Source organism: Nannobrachium achirus (genome assembly GCF_963921795.1).
Source record: "Nannobrachium achirus genome assembly, chromosome: 4".
Classification (NCBI taxonomy): Eukaryota; Metazoa; Chordata; class Actinopteri; order Myctophiformes; family Myctophidae; genus Nannobrachium; species Nannobrachium achirus.
The window spans coordinates 58,788,167-58,801,875 of NC_137813.1; positions in this window are offsets into that span (position 1 = coordinate 58,788,167).

Below are 13,709 nucleotides of genomic sequence, written 5' to 3' on the forward strand. Positions count from 1 at the left end.
CGTTGAGGACCAGGCTGCTGGCGTCGCTGCTGCTGCCGACGCTCCGCAGCCACACCACGTCGTAGATGCACACGCCCTGGACCGACTGGAGGGGAGCCGACAGGCTGGCCTCGTCCAGGACCTGACGGGGAGGGCAAAGAGACAGTAGATCAAAGCCCTGAATAGGGAATGAAGGAGGTTTATGTGTTAAATGTTATTAAATTACAGTAAAATAACTACAAATGCAACATTTAACATGGTCACTTTAACAAGGTATTATATTATATTCTCCACACTTGTATTCTCCCCAGCTTGACAAAATGGTATATTACCAGGTTCCGCAGGTCAGCTGCACAGGTGCAATGCATTATTGTTAATTGTGGCACGTTTACTAACATGCTAAGTTTAGCTGCACTTGAAAAACCATTCCAGCCCAAGAAACCATAGAAACCTGTGTAAAAAACTGACAAAAGTCTTCGTCTTTTTTTTTTTTCAGACACATGTAGATCTGCTATTTTCACAATATAACCGTGTTATCCAAAATGTAATGCCTATTTTCCATGAGGACTCCCATCTTTGCCATACCCTAGCTTTTGCTGAACTGACGCCACTGCAGTTTCCTGCACCCTTCCAGCATGTGCTACAGTAAATGGTAAATGGTGCATTTATATTGCGCCTTTATCCAAGGCGCTTTACGTAGATTGTGCATTGCATTCACCCATTCACACACCGATGGCAGGGGAAACCTAGCCTAGCTGAGCTAGACATCCCAGCCATGTTAAAACAAGGAGGGGATAGATACTGCAGTTAGTTAGCTAGATGCATTAGTATCTAGGCTGGCCCCAGGCTAGGGGAAACCATGCAAGGCACCAACCTGCTCACCGGGAGCAACTACGGGTTCAAAGTCTTGCTCAAGGACTCTTCGACACTTAACTCTGGGGGAGCCCGGGATCGAACTGGGAACCCTTCAGGAACCCCCCGTGTTCTAATGACGGGTTCTCTACCCCTGAGTAGTTTAATTGACTACATACAAATGGCCCATCCATTGTCACACTATATTTCAAGACAAAGGTCGGGGAATGTATATCACCTGCCCCCCATATGCATATTGGTATTCAGGTGGAAAGTGCAGTCGTCCTGCATAGAGAATCATCCTCTGTGAACCACCATAATGTATAATACATAACCTGTACATATACAGTATAAACTGTCTTTCCTGGTATTATTAGCTGTGTATATTCTATAAATGGGACTGATCGCTACTGGGAGGTGAGTTGGGACTTGATCGCCCTGGCTGGGTCACCTGAGTGAGGGGTATGTTGTTCTATATTAAATACCAAATTACTTGTGAAAAGGTATTAAACATTGTTTTCAATAGACAAAGTAATTGCATAGCAAACAATACAACAGAGGATAATAGGCTACATTTAATTTTCAGTTGATCCAAAAGAAAAACCTTGTCAACCATGATATGGACAATTCTGTTATTTGTGTCATGTCGATGAGGTTCAGTAACTTGTTGCCCTAAGCAACTGGGAATTGATCATTTGCCCTTAGTGTGGGGATTTAAGGGGAGCAAATGCAAATTTCGTGCAAATTTGTCTTAAAGTGCAACACATTTTGCACAGATGTAGCCTAGGGCTTGCTCTAATGATTTAGCTAGGGCGCCCGAGCCGACGACCTTCGGGGCCGCCACAGCGGCCAAATCAAGTTGGCCTCCCATTGACTTTCTATACAGGAGGAAAATACCCAGAAAAAAAACTTTTTTCTGGGTATTTAAGTAGGATGTGAGGGGTCTAACTAGTGGTCTGTCATCATGTTGAATCCATTGCAAGCATTTGTTTTGCACAAAAAACATTCCTTGGGCTACAAATGGCCCCAGAGAACGATGGTTTAGTGATGAAAAGCAATGAGTCATCACTTTTCAGAGTTTTGTGGGTGTTTTCTGGAGCTGTGGTGCCCCCGAAGGTCGCCGACTCGGGCGCCCTACCTAAATCATTAGAGCATGCCCTGAGCTACATCTGTGCAAAATTTTGCACTTTTAGACTGATTAGCACGAGAGAAAAAAAACCCTAAGGCCTCCGACTAACATGAATGCTCACCCATACATGCATCGTTTTCTGAGGCCATTTCTAGCCCAAGGAATGTTTTTTGTGCAAAACAAATGCCTGCAATGGATTCAGCATCATGACAAACCCCAAGTTATACCCCTCAGATCCTACTTAAATACCCAGAAAAAAAAAGGTTTTCTGGGTATTTTCCTCCTGTATAGAAAGTCAATGGGAGGCCAACTTGATTTGGCCGCTGTGGCGGCCCCGAAGGTCGTTGGCTCGGGCACCCTAGCTAAATCATTAGAGCAAGCTCTGGGCTACATCTGTGCAATTCTTTGCACTTTAAGACAAATTTGCACGAAATTAGCATTTGCTCCCCTTAAATCCCCACACTACCTTGGCTGTTGAGCTCCCTGTGGAAAACTGATAAACAGTGCCATCTTGTGGATAGAATTGAGAACGCATTACAATCACACTACTGGTTCAAATAATAGATAGTGTGGACTGGACTGTGGATGATTAGATCCTCTGCTGTGCATAACAGGAAATTGAATATGTTTTAATTTTTAACATGCATGTGTTCTTTATATTGTCTTTATAACCTGAAGTTTATTCAAAGCCGCAGTATGTGTTTGTTTTTTCAGACGGCTGAACATAAAGTCCTGTAAAATTGCATATAGTTTCGAAGAGGCTGAAATTGAATTGGTACCACATAGTTGGAATGACCCAAATGCATAGTTCTATGCCACCTGAATGGCAGGGATGAGCCATCGGAGTGATTAGCCTCCATCCATTCGTATGGATCTCCTCTTTACATTATTCTAGCATTCATAAATGCTATTCACTTAGCATGGACACAGAAGTTGTCTAGACCAGGGACGTGCTGGCCATTGGGAAAAGCGGGACAACTCCCGAATGGCCGGTTCATTCCCGGCCAGTCCAGGCCGGCCATTAGGAAAAAAATAAAATGTCGGCCTTCGTTCCATTTTGGGGGCTGGGCGGCCAACAAAGTAAATCGTCTCTGTCGGGCAGAAACCTTGTATCTCCAAGTTTCACATTTTTTCGCAAAGCAAAGCCCTGCTTCATCATACAAGGCTGTCGCACAAAAGTAGTGAAAACAGCAGATCTACAAGCACACAACGCCTCGCACTGCTGTTTTCGCTAGTTTAAATCATTTTTAAAATGGTTTTGGACATACAAGGTTTCCACCCGACGAAATATAACTCATGTAATTGGCCCACTGGCTTGTCACTTCTGAATGGCAAATCTTTGAGTAGCAGCAGCAGCGCTATAGAGAGAGATCTCTCTCTATAGCGCACAATGAGGGCCTCTACAACTCATTTTCCCGGGCTGAATCAGGGGCCCAGCATGTCCCTGGTCTAGACTAAACTCAAACATCATATAGCATCAAAACAACCTTTTGATATTTTTCAATAAGCTTCTGAAGACAAAAACCTTTATCAAAAGCACATTTTGTATATAAAACAAATTGTGACTGTGACTGTATATCCCTTGGGCACATTGGTTCCTGTGTGTTGTTTTGTTACAGTTATTTATAGTGGGAGATTAATGTGTTATGCCATACAATGTTATTGTTATATAATTCATTGTATGTGTTCAATGCCCTGAGGCAAAGGAATATCAATGTGGTGAAAGAAATGCAAAATGCCCCCCTTTCCATGCCATACCTGAAGGCAGCATTCAAGAGAATCGTCTTGTCCAAACTCTCCTGAACTTCAATGCACCATCTTATGTTGAAAGAATTTCCCTCCCTGTGTGGAAATACATGCTGTGTGCCACATCTACAGTATTCACTTGATTATGCTTAGTTTAGTGTGTTATCGAACACAGAAAATAGCCGACCTCCAAGCTCACAACGCGTCGCCCTGTGACGCGTTGTGAGCTTGGAGGTCTGCTATTTTCAATATTTTCACCATAAGGCCCTTTTAGAAATGTCAGCCCCTACCTCTCTAACATTCTCTGCACGCCCCTGCCTGAAGGGAACAGTCAAAAGGAAAAGAAGAAGAATATTGTCACGTGACCTCACCATGAACTCTCCCACTCGGCAGCTGAAGGGCGTGTCATGAGGCTCGCCCTCCCGCTCTATGATCACACACACCTCCCTCAGTGCACAGCCGAGCAGCTCCAACTGGGAACACCTGCCCACAGCGCCACCCACAGGAGACACACAGATTAGCTTTCTCAGTATCCTCCACTGATTTCAGTCATTGAATTGGATTCCATATAGAGATGTTGCTCTCGGAAAGGTGGCAAAGGTTACGTCGCATTTTTGAGAAGCTCCATATCTGTAGATTATATTTTGGTGTGATAACCCTTCCAGAGACACAGATAAATTGGTGTTATCAGCTGCTAAAGTTGTTGTCCCGTTAACTTTACAATACAGGAAAAACAAAAATGCAATAAAGTAATCTTCTTTAAAGGGATACTTTCACCTAAAGGGGTTGAGGGGCAGATTACACAGTGACATGAGCTTCTCTGAAAACGGTCTGAAACAGTCTGAAGCTCATGTCACAGTGTAATATGCCCCTCGCCCCCCAACAACAGCTGACCAGTACAGTAAGTAGTCATACAGTCAGGCTATACAGACAATTAATTTGATTGGCTTATAATTGCGCATCCCCACAATGACATCATAAAAATATTAACTTGTTTTTTAAGATGATTCTTAAAGTGACAGTAACCCTTTAGGTGAGTAGCATATGAGGGGTCAAACTAGGGGTTTTTCATGATTCTGAATCCATTGCAAGTATGTGTTTTGCACGAAAAACATTCCTTGGACTAAAATGGCCCCCACTAAACAGTGAAAAGTGATGACTCATCACTACTTTTCATCACTAAACCATTGTATTTATGTGTGGTTCCATTGTTGACAGGGTTCAAGGTTCAAGGTGGACTTTAATGTTACATGTTGCGTACAGGTACATAAGAGTAAAACTTAATTAGTTTGGCTTCCTTCAGACAATGCAGCAGTATGTATAATAACAATATTAAAAGTAATAAGAATGACAAAGAAAGATTTAAGCAAAAGAAAGTGTGCAAAAAACAAGAGCATCATCAAATATACATGTGCATAAAGGTTTGGTATTTTATACACACCAACAGCATTTTGTCTTTAACCTAACTGTGTGTAAACAACTTCACAGTGTATTCTATGAGCAACAGGTTAGTATATTCAACTTCACGTTATAGAGCAACAGGTTAGTATATTCAACTTCACGTTATATTCTATGTACAGAAGGTGCAGTTCAAGCATAATGGTGTAAGAAAGGGATGGAGGGGGGGACAGAGGGGGGCCTCACCTGACAGTCCAGCTGTCTGGATTCCACTGACCACACCTTTCAGAGAGCTGTTTAACCAAGTGGTGGCTGGTATCCAGAACTCTGGGAGACCTACTGGTGGCTGCACACACACACACACGCACGCACGCACGCACGCACGCACGCACGCACGCACGCACGCACGCACGCACACACACACGCACGCACGCACACACACACACACACACACACACACACACACACACACACACACACACACACACACACAGCTATTAGTAAAGTGTACGTGTGATTTGCACAGCAACACAAACTGGATTCCAGCACATATGCATTCGGTGCTCGACGCATAAAGACCGAACAGTGGAGAGTTTCACCTCCATGCTAAAGGCCCTTTCCCACTGGGCGCGATAAAGACAATGATAAAAAAATATATTGTTTTCCATTGAAGTGGATGGCAGTGTCCACACCACAATGATAAAGCAGTCATAATTGATGTGAACGCCGACATATCGTTATTGTTATCGTTATCTTTATCGTGTCCGGTGGGAATGAAGGTTAAATCTGTATTAAGCCTGCCGTCCCTATGTTGGCCATGTCAATATATGACTCAGGTGCTACTGTTCTAATTCAAATGTTGGCTGGCCCTCTTTCAGATGTTGTCATGTAGATCGGTACACAGTATCTCTGTAGCCATTAAACGAAACGGGTATTTCTTACATTGATGCTCCTACATATTATCATGCAAGCACCAGAAAGTTACTTTCCATCCCTCATAAACTGTGTGCACAGTGCACATCCCATAACCCACACACTGCACATCATTTCGGAGCTCATATCTTTGAACGGGTAAGGACTAGTAAACTATAGTTACTGACCATGACAGAGGCGCGCCGTCTCAGGCGACCTTGAGTCGCATAAGCCGACTCAAGTTGTAAACCAGGGGGCAGAATAGTAAATCTTCATTTCCCCGACTTTTGTAAACCCACTGAATGATGACAAAAACGATACAGCGAGTTACAGCTAAACGTAGACAAACTGTTTCAGGTACATTCTGTTCTGATATTATGGACAAAACGTAAAGACATTTTGGGGGAAATGGTCAAGGTTTATGTTGGCCACTTGTCTTGACCCTCTACACTTGACCAGAGTTGGCTCAGTACTTCTTGGACTGCTTTTTTCCTTCTACACTGAATCTCTTAGCCAAAATTTGCAGATCTACAAGCTCACAATGGGTCACCTTGGCACATGTTGGCTTGTATATCTGCTATTTTGGGACCCTCAAATAATATGGATGCTGGGGTAAGTGCTTAAATGCAGTGACTCTAATGCATTTACAGTATATCTCGTCCCTGACAGCTTGCAATGGTATTTAATATCAGGCTTTGTAAACCGTATACGTGAACTGGGTCATTAATCCTCCAGGACAGGTGCCTTCAATGTTTTAAGGCCATGGACCCCTTAGTTGAGAGCGAGAGACGAAGCAGGGACCCCCACAACCTTTTCATAGATTCCATATGGTTTCATTGTTTGAATATTTTGGATTCATGTAAATTCGTGCTTTCAGATACGTATTTAACCACTTGAACCGTCAATACATAACTTGACATTTCACTCTGTATTTAGTCTGCTCTTTTCCCCCTCTACACCAAACATCTGACATCTGACAACAGCGCGAGGCGTTGTGAGCTTGTAGATCTGCTATTTTTGGCTAAAGTTCTCCGAATATGGACACTTTGGTTCAAGTGGTTAATATAAAAAAATCACACCCGTGTGAACTGAGCGGTGGTCGTGGAGGCTGCGCAACAGCAAAACAAATATATATATATATATTGTGTGTGTGTGTGTGTGTGTGTGTGTGTGTGTGTGTGTGTGTGTGTGTGTGTGTGTGTGTGTGTGTGTGTGTGTGTGTGTGTGTGTGTGTGTGGGTGTCTGGCCTGGCCTGAACAACAGCGCCCCTCCCTTAACATGTGTGGTCACAAAAGGTACTGTAGGCTACATACAGACACGCATACAGACAGACAGACCCACACACACGGCCACGTATAGGAGCGTTGTGACCACCGCTCAAAAAGGAGAAAAGAAGTTTCTATATCACATAAAGATTTGGAGGACCCCTCCTGTAGTAACCCTGAGGACCCCCTATAGGGGTCCCGGACCCCCTGTTGTGTAAACGTACTGGAGACGTCCTGCACTGCCTTGTGCGTGCAGAGGCTGGCGTCTGTGGTCTTCAGCTCCAGAGACACCGTGATGCCTGGGGACAGCTTGTAGATGAGAGACACCATGGAGCTGGAAGCCAGCGGCACGTTCAGAGAGAACAGCCTGAGACGGAAACAGAGAGAGGGAGAGAGATATTGTCGTACAATTGAGTACCTGAGACGAATAACAGTCTAATGCTGCATTCACACTGAGAGAAGCCAAGCTAATGGTTTGCTTGGTAATTCAATGTATTCTCTATGCAAACCAGCTTTAAAAAATTCCAAGCTTTTTTTCCAGCTTGGACATTTTAAAAGCTGGTTTGCATAGAGAATACATTGAATTACCAAGCAAACCATTAGCTTGGCTTTTCTGTATGTGAATGAGGCATTAGTCCATATTTTAATTTTCTTTTTAATATAGATATTTTTTGATTTACCAGACTGTAAGCCACAAACTAGTCATTTTTAATCTGTTAAATTGTTAATGCACTCCCCCCTTATTTTGTTCAATTGTCTGTTATAATGTTATCTGCTCCCTTTGTCTGCTGAATATCGCTTGTACGGACTTATACTGTTGTTCCACAAACTTTTGGAGATATACCATTTTTCTTTTTTTTCTCCACTTTCCATAAGTATTATGTCTTATAATTACTAATATATATGAGTTAAGTAAAAAGAATCTTCTAGTTTGTGGTTTACGGTCTGGTAAATTAAAAAGATATCAATTTAAATATGGACTTTTTTTCATCTCAGGTACTCAATTATGAAACAAGAATGAAAAGGTCTGAATAAATGTTGGAATGACGTAGTACAGGGGTCTTCAACGTTTTCAGGCCAAGGACCCCTTAGTTGAGAGAGAGATGAAGCAGGGACCCCCCACAACCAGTTCATATATTCCATATAGTTTCATCGTTTGACAGCACAATCATCAGTGTATTTTGTGTTTTCAGATATTTAACCACTTGAGCCATCATAACCTAATAAATTTGACCTTTCACTCTGTACTTAGTCTGCTCTTTTTCCCCTCTACACCAAAGCTCTTTGCCGAAAATAGCCGATCTACAACGCCTTGCACTGCGAGGCGTTGTGAGCTTGTAGATCGGCTATTTTTGGCTACAGGTCTCAGAATATGAACACTAGGGTTCAAGTTGTTAATATAAAAATTATTGGAAGATTTGGAGGACCCCCTGTAGTAACTCTGAGGACCCCCTAGGTGTCCCGGACCCCCTCTTGAAGACCCCTGATGTAGTACTTTCCCTGGACCAAGCAATGAACACTAAACAATTTGTTTGTTTCAGGTTTTTAGCAGCAACGGTTTTGTATTGTATTGTAATCACACCAGCAAAATAATTCAGTGTTTTAATGGCACCTGTCTTTTTAAACCTGCGATCATGCTGAAGGCTGAATAAACATACCGGTAAACGTACTCTAATCGCTATTATTTGAGTCATGTAAAATGTCATAACATCCTAGGCAGCCCTAGGCATGCCCAGATTCGGGACGATAGGGTTTGTGTGGTTAATTTTACAATAACACACACACACACACACACACACACACACCTGGCACATGTATTGTGGAGGCCTGCAGGCAGGACCCCCTCCAGCAGCAGAGAGCAGCCCCCGTTCCAGGGGTCCTCAGGGCAGCCTCGGCTCCTCAGCCAGCCCCCTCCCTCCAGAGGGTGGTTGTAGTAGAGCGGCTGCAGCTCCTGGGCACTGAGGTTGAACCAGCTCTGCCCTACCTCCCGCTGCAAGACACACACGAGCAACAACTATAATCGTTAGAGCAGGGGTCTTCCACGTTTTCAGGCCGAGGAGGACCCCTTAGTCGAGAGAGAGATGAAGCAGGGACCCCCACAACCCATAGATACCATACTGAGGTTTCGTCGTTTGACAGCAAAAGCGTCAGTGTGTTTTGGGTTCGTGTAAATTTGTGTTTCCAGATATTTAACCACTTGAACCGTCAATACTTGATAAACCTGATCTTTCACTCTGTACATAGTCTACTCTTTTTCCCCTCTACACAAAACCTCTTTGCCGAAAATAGCCGATCTACAAGCTCACAACGCCTCGCAGTGAGCTTGTAGATCTGCTATTTTTGGCTAAAGTTCCCCGAATAATGGACACTAGGGTTCTAGTGGTTAATAGAGGAAAGGAGGGGAAAAAAGCTTCTATCACACAAAGATTTGGAGGACCCCCTGTGGTAACTCTGAGGACCCCCTAGTTGTTACACGTCGCTCCAATGAACTGCAGCGGCGGATGAGGTATCTAGCTTTTTATATCTACCTCCCTCCCTTGCAGTACCTGTCCCCTCCAGTAGAGGGCCTTGCCGAAGCCCTGGCAGAAAGAGGAGATGAAGGGGAGGGGCGAGGAGGGCCGGTGGACGTACAAGAAGTCAGACAGCAGAGCCCAGAACCTGCAGACAGGATGGGACACAAACACAGTGCACTTGTTACTAGTCTCACTTGGCCAGACTGTTGACTCCCGCGATTTGCAAAATGCTCCCGTCATACAGTCTGGGGCGACGGAGGTCTTATAATGCAATGTTTCTCAAACTTTAAAGTGTCCCCTTAACTCTGACAGTGTACAAATGGAACCAAATGAACCCGGTAGGGTTCATTTGGTTCCATTTGTACACTGTCAGAGTTACAGACTTGTATTGGTCAATTTAGACCCTCCTAAAGGAACCCACAGGGTCCCTGGAATCCACTTTGAGAACCACTGTTATAATGAGTATCCGGAAGTGAAGCCTCCTCCCCACTTCCGCTTTGTTTTTAACATTGCACACTTTTATCCTAATATAAATAAAAATCATCTAAGCATATTTAGCTTGCCGCTTACCAGAAGTGACATTTTAAAATATATTTTCACATATTTATATGAACGGAAATGCCAGCTTCCATTACACGCCATTCAGGAGCTGCATTCAGAGATTGCGGAATTGTTGTCTGGCTACGCAAGACTAACTAACTTATTACCGCAGTGTGGAATGAACTAAACAGCTTATTCTCCATCTTTTTTTAGTCTGACAATCTGTGGAGAACACCCGTACAGTCTGAATGTCCTCGCCTCTGAGTGTGTGTACGTCTCCTTTAGATGCTGTTGCCTCCGACCATAATGGTTGAGAAGTGTGGAGCATAATAATTCACATTTGAACCACCAAAAGGAGGAAGTAGAGGGTGGGGGTGGCAGTAGCTCAGTGGGTAGAGCCATCTGGTTCCATCCACGGTTCCTCCTGTGTCAAATTGTCCTTGAACGGATGAGGAGGTTGGTGCCTTGCATAGTTTTGTAGTTTTTGCACGTAAAGCGCTTTGGACAAAGGCGCCACAGACATGCAGATCATTTTAATTAGTATCTTCTAGGAAGTACATGGATATGGTGGTGCCTTCGGAAAATCTAGGTGTTGAGTGAAACCAAGTCAGTGAAGGTACAGGGAATGTTAAGGTGCTTCTAGGGTGCAAGTCTGCTGAGCATTCAAATGCTCATGGGCATTTCTCTCTTGCAGTGTTGTTTTTGACAGCAACTTTTAATTTACTTTTAGTCATAGTCTTTTGAATAAAATGTCATTTCGTTTTAGTCATAATTTAGTCACCTGAAAGGTTTTAGTTTTAGTCCAATTTTAGTCGACTAAATATCGTAAGATTTTAGGCGACGAAAATGTATTTTGGCAGGCCTTGATGATATTGTAATGGCTGATTTTACACTTGGTTGCGTGCTGAAAATAGCCAATCTACAAGCTCACAACGCGTCGCAACGATCCCAGTGATCCCAGTGCATGACGGAGGATAATTTCACAATAAATTAAATCTCAACAATACGATTATCGTGAGAGTTTCTTTTATCACGATAAACGATAATATCGCTTATTGTTCCATCCCTACATTACAATACCTGAAAGGGGGGATAAAGTGAGTGTGGAAATAATGTACAGACGACACAGAGCTGCTGCTGGACCTTAAGGAGCACATGGATGACGTCATGTTCCACTGAGCATCCGTTCTGTCTTTGTCTCAAGCAGCATTATTATTATATAACTTCCAAAGCTGTCGTCGTTGTCATGCTCTGTTCTTTGTATATTCTTTTTGTCCCGATACATTTTTCTTTTCTTTTTTTTGTTTTGTACTGGTATTATTAATAATAGCAGATGTGTTGCCTTTGATATCTTATTTTAAAGGAAATAAAAGTTTAAAGTTGTAAATATTTCTTTTTTTGTGTATTTGTTTTATTGTGTGTGTGTGGGCGCTAGAGAGTGATCAAGTGAATACTTGATGTGTATTGTAAGAGACACAGCTGCTATAATGTATTATGTCCAGTAACATGCAAAACCATTTAATTAAGAGATTGGTTCTGGAATTTAAGATTTTGGTGCACATATTTGGTGGCCGTACCTGGAACCAGGACTTCAATGATCTGTGGGAATTCAATCCAGAGACTTCTCCAGGAAGAAGGTTGAGCCTAAGGGGAAAGAGTCAAAAATAGCAGATTTACAAGTTCATTCATGCTGCGCTATGAACTTGTATATCTGCTATTTTTGAATAGCTAGAGAAATCTGAAATGACACAGACCCTTTCCCGGTTTTAAAGGGATATTTCATTTTTGGGGAAAATGAGAAAAAAGTTATAGAACTAGAAAATATTGTTCCTTCGAAACAATTGTGGGCTCGCTTCAAGCCAGAAAACAATGTCTATAAAAGTACAAAATGTCAAGATCGCAGGCAGTGCTCTCTTTGACGTTACTGAAATTAGCTGCATGCATGATTTGAGGCATTTTGTTCCAAAAATGTGTTATGCAAAAGTTGACCCGCTGGTGGCGCTATAACAGGCCAATGTGAGAAGGGAGGCATCTGTTCCTTGACCTAGTGGGAATGTGCTTGCAAGATTTCACGCATATCGCAGGCTGTATTCATGAATTAATTAAAAAATAAAGTGTGCGTGCGTGCGTGCGTGCGTGCGTGAATGAATGAATGAATAAATAATAAAGTGTGCGTGCGTGCACGGGCGTTCGTTCGTTCGCTCGTTCGTTTGCACTTTATTTATTTATTCATTCATTCATTGAATGAATGCGTTCGTGGAACGAATGCTCACTATGGTCGTCTGTATTTTTTAAGCCCTGGGAAACCTACCTTAACGCCCTCATTAGCATAATGTATGCGAGCATAATGTATGCAAACCACGCCCACACGCATTTCCAAACCATGCCCCGCCCCCCAATTTGCATATGTCGACTAAGCTCCTCCCCTTCATTTACATACGGTCGTCTGTATTTTTTAAGCCCTGGGAAACCTACCTTAACGCCCTCATTAGCATAATGTATGCGAGCATAATGTATGCAAACCACGCCCACACGCATTTCCAAACCATGCCCCGCCCCCAATTTGCATATGTCGACTAAGCTCCTCCCCTTCATTTACATACGGTCGTCTGCATTTTTTACGCGCTGGGAAACGCCACTTAACAGCCTCATTAGCATAATTTATGCGAACCACACCCACACACATTTCCAAACCATGCACCGCCCCCAATTTTCATACGTCGACTAAGCTCCTCCCCTTCATTTACATACGGTCGTCTGCATTTTTTACGCGCTGGAAAACCCACCTTAACGCCCTCATTAGCATAATGTATGCGAGCATAATGTACGGTATGCAAACCACGCCCACACGCATTTCCAAACCATGCCCCGCCCCCAATTTGCATATGTCGACTAAGCTCCTCCCCTTCATTTACATACGGTCGTCTGCATTTTTTACGTGCTGGAAAACCCACCTTAACGCCCTCATTAGCATAATGTGTGCGAGCATAATATATGCAAACCACGCCCACACGCATTTCCAAACCATGCCCCGCCCCCAATTTGCATATGTCGACTAAGCTCCTCCCCTTCATTTACATACGGTCGTCTGCATTTTTTACGCGCTGGGAAACGCCACTTAACAGCCTCATTAGCATAATTTATGCGAACCACACCCACACACATTTCCAAACCATGCACCGCCCCCAATTTTCATACGTCGACTAAGCTCCTCCCCTTCATTTACATACGGCCGTCTGCATTTTTTACGCGCTGGGAAACCTACCTTAACACCCTCATTAGCATAATGTATGCGAGCATAATGTATGCGAACCACACCCAAACGCATTTCCAAACCATGCCCGCCCCCAATTTGCATACTTCGACTAAGCTCCT